Here is a 6,187-nt window from a genome sequence, read left to right as displayed (position 1 = left end):
AAAAAGGTTCAAAATGTATTAAGTTTAAAAAAAATAAAGCAAGATACAGAATAGAATGTTATCATTTATGTTAAGTTTATATATATATATATATATATATATATATATATATATATGGAGGGACTTATATATTTGAATGTATTTGTGATGAGATATTGAGGCAGAGATGGCTAGCTGCCCACTCAAAATTCACAGTTCCTCTTGCATACAGTAGCACTATCATTTGAAGGTGGCTGCCTGGCCAGAAACTCCATCTCCCACTCACCTGCCCTACCTCCAATTACTGCCATGTAGCTAGTGAATGCCAATGGGAGATGAGCAAAAATGATGAGTTGGGGTATTTCAGAAATAGGTGTGTCTTCACCATTGTGTCTTTTCCCTCCTGCAGGTGACAACTGCAAGGTGACAACTCTGAGCCAGAGGATGACAGATCCACAAGATAGAAGCAGGCAGGGTCCCTGAAACAGTCTGAGGGAAAACGGCCACCCGACCAGGGACATTGTATTGGAGTGTATTTATCCAGTGAAATTTAGGGGTTGTTACAGCAGTTGGTGTTACCCTAACTTACAGGCGTGCATTCATTTTCTAATATTTTAAGTACATTTTATTCTCCTTTTAAAAAGAAAAAATGGGGGAGATAGCCAGTGAAAAAAAAACCCCAACTTCTGACTCTCCCTGAACCCCCAACAATTAAATAATATATGAGTCTTGATTAGCACATACTTTAATCAGTGTGCCATCTCTTGAGTTTCATTCCCTTAGCCCCAAGAAATCAGTATTATACCAAGAAGTCGACTGATAGCATTCCATGAATGTAAGATTGCGGTAATGTCAGAAAGGCCATTTAGGTACTCATAAAACTTGCATTAAGAGACTCAAACTTTTGTTGTTGTATTGCGTCATAGAATAAAGTGACTGACAGCCAAAGTACGTAGGCAAACATTTCACAACCTTTTATAGTGGGAAAAAAAGAAAAGCAACAATAGTATATGTAATGCTATAAGTTTAGGATTCAGAAATCTTCATATTCATCTTTCCTATTACTTCCTCTCCTCACGATCAACAAGACTGTAAACCTCTTATGATTTAACTTTAGTAAAATTCGGGCAATCATTTACACCTGGATTCAAACTCTGTAAGGATTTGTGTGCATGCTCAGGTGAGCACCTACGTGTTTTAAGAATGGAAAGCAAAATCTGATTAACAAGCTGTTCTTTCTTAAGTAGCAAATATATAGTAGCCCTTGCATGAATCGGGTCTCAACCAGAAAGTATACTGGAACAATGAAGAATTTGTTTTAAAAGCATACTTCTCCATTCAAAAATTCCCCTCCCTTGAAGAAATAGGTTCTAAGTATAGATAAAGAGTAATGAGAGAGACAAAGACATTTGCTTTAATCACCTTTCCTAGTCTGTGATCTAAGGGGAATAAATGTATTATAAACATTTTCAAGGAAAAAAAAAAGGCCAGGGGTTGGGGAGGAATATATCAATAAGCCCATGCATGAAAGAAGCAGTCTTAGAAACAAGCAGCTGCTTCAGCTCTTAGAGCATCTGTCTTTTTTTTTTTTTTGGCGGTACGCGGGCCTCTCACTGTTGTGGCCTCTCCCGTTGCGGAGCACAGGCTCCGGACGCGCAGGCTCAGCGGCCATGGCTCACGGGCCCAGCCGCTCCGCGGCATGTGGGATCCTCCCGGACCGGGGCACGAACCCGTGCCCCCTGCATCGGCAGGCGGACTCTCAACCACTGCGCCACCAGGGAAGCCCCGAGCATCTATCTTATTGTTTTCCAAATACATGTAAGGCATACTTAAAATGCTGTTCCTTCTCACCCAGCCCACTGAAGAGAAGTGGTTTTCTTTTTTATTCCTAAACCACCAGTCTGTTATCAGCTGATGTGTCTAACATGAAGTCTCAGCATTTCAGATTTAATGCTTTTCTTCAGACTTAACATTTTTCTTCAGGAATATGAATTTCATAATCTGGATTCTCATATTCATTTTATAAAAGCAATTATATTGGTTATTTTTAAAAAATAAAAACATACAACTAAATAAAAATAAGAAAAGTAAAACTCCTTACCATTCCTTCACCACAAATTAAATAGTTATCTTACGGGTGTATAATAGTCAGTATGTATATATGTATGTATAGACAATGTATGTATAGACATATATGCTTTTAAAATGGGTTCATACTTACACATTCTATCCTATTATCTGATTTTTTCAAAATATTTGGTTATCTCTTTTTAATATGAATTTTCAATAAATGACCACCTACAATATTGTTAATAGCTGATTAATGCTTTAAATTTAAAAAGTCCTTTTAAACTCCTTAACAAACTTGAGACAGTATTGCAAAGTAATTTTTTTAATGTAAAATTGGTTAAACCATTATTCCTCTGAGAATGAGGATGAATAACAAAACATACATAAGAGAAAGGCATCATTGCTATCACAGTACCTTTTTTTGCCATATATTCTAGCCTGATGCAACTTCCTAGGAAATGGTGGTAAGCCCTCATCTCTGCCTCTGTGATCCGCACGACGGTGCAAGGTAAGTATCTAGGGTCTTGCTGCCCACACCTCGTACACCAGGAGGCCATTGGATTCCGGGAATGGTGCCACTGCTCTCTCCTCGTTCCTCTCTCAGCACTGCACCTACATAAATATGTTTAATCCTTTCTCCTGGCTAATCTCTCTGAAGTTCACTCAAGGGCATGTCATTGCTGAGAGTTTATCCTTTGGATTAATGAGTGTTCACAGGATTACAGGCCCAAAAGATTACCAGATCTCCTCATTGGGAAACTGGGGAATGAGGAAGTCAGATAGAGAGGGAAATCCTAAAGTTGATGAGAATCAGAATGTTTTTTCTTTTTCAGAGGAATCACATCATAAGATATACATCAGGGCTTCCCTGGTGGCGCAGTGGTTGATAGTCCGCCTGCCGATGCAGGGGACACGGGTTCATGCCCCGGTCCGGGAAGATCCCACGTGCCGCGGAGCGGCTGGGCCCGTGAGCCATGGCCGCTGGGCCTGCGCGTCCGGAGCCTGTGCTCCGCAACGGGAGAGGTCGCAACAGTGAGAGGCCTGTGTACTGCAAAAAAAAAAAAAAAAAGATATACATCAGGCCACTGCATATTTAAAATAAGATAATAGACAAGGATAAAAATTTTAAAGGATGCTCTTCAGAAAATGTATTCCAGGCCACAATTCTAACCCCTCTCCAGGTTGCCAAGGAATAAAATCTAGAGAATTAACACTGCAACCAATAGAAGTCACTACCTAAACAAGCAACATACATTGGCAGAGCAAATGGCAACATTTCAGATCCTGAGATGGGATGTAGAGTATCTCTTGAACTACTTCTAAAGATCAGGTTCAAGTACAACGTCAGGATTCTAAATGAAGGATGTTCTTCGCCTGTTGTAATCTGACCAAGACCCCACTTAAGTACCACTTGAGTTCACCTTTCAGAACTGTGCCATGCAGAGTGCTATATTCAGAAAGAGGCTGCTTTTTCATAATGCATTTTATTTTGGTTCTTCATGCTTAATGTTTTTGCTTATTGATGTTCTGCTCCAAGATTTAAAGAAAGGGCACAATGCAAACTATCCAATAAGTAAGTATACAATAAGTAACTTATCCAATAAGTTCTGTATACAAGCTTCTAATTTTTATTTGTATGATTCAAGCTAACATTTCAGAGTAAGGCTTGCAGTTGGCCAAGGAGAAAACTGGAAAACCTTTTTTCACACACACAAAAAATAATAATAACTGTTTACTTTTAAGGAGAGGGTAAAATTTATACATTTTAAAATACTCAAATCTGAAGCATACATTTTAATGAGTTCTGGCAAATGGATACATCCATGTAACCCATACCCTTTTCAAGATATAGAACATTTCCATCTATAGAAAGTACATTCATGTCCCTTCACAGAGAACCTTTTTTCCTAATCCCGGGGCAACCACTGTTATGATTTTTCAGTAGAGACTAGTTTTATCTGTTCAAAAGCCTCATATAATGCAATCATACAGTATATACTCTTTTGTGTCTAGCTTCTTTCCCTCAGGATGCTTTTGAGATTCATCCATGTTGTGTGCACCAGTAGTTCATTCATCTTTATTGCTGGGTTGTATCCCATCATATGGATAGTCAGTTTGTCCACTCTCCTGCTGATAGACATTCAGATTTTTTTTTTTTCCCCAGTTTGGGCTGTTAAGAATAAAATTGCTATGAACATTTATGTAAAGGTCTTTGTGTGGACATGTATTTGCATTTCTCTTGGATAAATACCTAGGAGTGGTATTGCTGAGTCAAAGCAGAGGTGTATATTTAACTCGTAAGAAACTGCCAAACCTTTTCCAAATTGGTTATATCAAAAGGTTTTAAGATTAGAGGCTGCTCTCTTTAGCAATCCTCAGAGCCAGTTCTTTATTAGTGTTAACTGCATGTGAAGTACTTTAAGAAAATACCTAAATTAAGAAGAAGAAATATTAATTTAAATTTAGATTCTAAAACTTAAGAAAGCTCTTTTTCTTCCCTACCGTTAAGTATTGAGAATATGTTGACTCTGACCAAATGCAAAGTCTGAAAGTCTAATACAGGGCAGCAAATAAAGCAGTTTTCAAACAACAGTTTATTACATACAGCCAAACTTCCTCCCAAATGGTTGTACCAGTTTGGATTCCCATCAGCATTATAGAAATGATTCCCCATATGGAGGCTCTTTTTCATACTAAACATTAACTTCTTCAGCCTTTCAGTCAGAAGCAAACAGCCATGAATGCTTAGCTGGCATCACAGCATCTAGGAACATTAAAACTATCCTTGCTAACCACATCAATCCACAATGGCAGTGTGCATGCACTACACACACCCAGTGATGACCCTAATGACACACCTCAGAGATACTGAGGGTTTGGTTACAGACCACTGCAGTAAAGTGAATATTGCAATAAAGCTAGTCACATGAATTTTTTAGTTTCCTCGTGCATATAAAAGTTATGTTTACACTATACTGTAGCCTATTAACTGTGCAACAGCATTATGTCTAAAAAAAGTACATGCTTTAAAAAAATCATGCTAACATTTTAACCATTATCTGAGCCTTCAGTGAGTCATAATCTTTCTCAAAAGTAACAAAGATCACTGATCACAGATCAGCATAACAAATATAATATAATGAAAAAGTTTGAAATATTGTGAGAATTACCAAAATGGGACACAGAGACATGAAGCGAGCAAATGTTGCTGGAAAAAATGGCACCAATAGACTTGCTCGACACAGGGTTGCCACAAACCTTCAATTTGTAAAAAACATACAAATATCTGTGAAGTGCAATAAAGCTAACTGCAATAAAATGAAGTATGCCTGTATATCTTTTTGCAGCTTACAGAACTCTAGGGAGAAGCAGACTGTAAAATCTTAGAAACTTTATACATTTGGATCTATTATATAAACAAACTATACAGCTCTTATAATTCCTACATTCCATGCACTGACCTTTATCATTTGACCAAGATCAAGTATCTACTAAAGGACTGTATTTTCTTTATGTTTAACAACAGATTCTGAAATAACTGGGTACTGTACTAGGTAACTCTCCTTAGAAAAGAGCTGATTATTTCAGGAGTAATGGCAATGGGAGATGAATGTTTCCCCTGTCTTCTCCCTAAGAAACTACCATTACAGGTATTAAAAAAATAAAAATTTAAAAAAGCTTTTCTTAGCACTTCTGGGTGGCAGAGTAGGAGGACTACTCCTACTCTGTAGGAGCTCACCTCCCCTCACTAACACATCAAAAATACATCTACATATGGAGCAATTCTCACTGAAAACAAACTGGAGACTGGCAGACTCTTATACAACCACAGCGGTAAGAAAGATCCACATGGAGCAGGGTAGAAGGGAAAAGAAGGCATCAGGTTGTGACTGCACCCCTGGGAGGGAACACAAGAAAGGAAGGGGGATTACATGGGCTTGGAGATCTGCTCTGGGGACTGAGTGGTTTGAACCACTTAATGGACATCCCAGCCCTGGGATCCGACATAGGGAAGACATGTCCCCTTAGCTGGTTTGAAAACTCCTGGGAACAAGGTGGGAGGAAGCAGACTGAAATTGCCCAGGATTCTGGCTGGTTTAATATGACTGCCCCAATGACCACACCAGCCCAAGCTGGC

The sequence above is a fragment of the Monodon monoceros genome, unplaced genomic scaffold (genome assembly GCF_005190385.1).
Source record: "Monodon monoceros isolate NGI ecotype Baffin Bay Population unplaced genomic scaffold, NGI_Narwhal_1 Super_Scaffold_11, whole genome shotgun sequence".
Taxonomy (NCBI): domain Eukaryota; kingdom Metazoa; phylum Chordata; class Mammalia; order Artiodactyla; family Monodontidae; genus Monodon; species Monodon monoceros.
Note: the sequence above shows the minus strand (reverse complement) of the source record.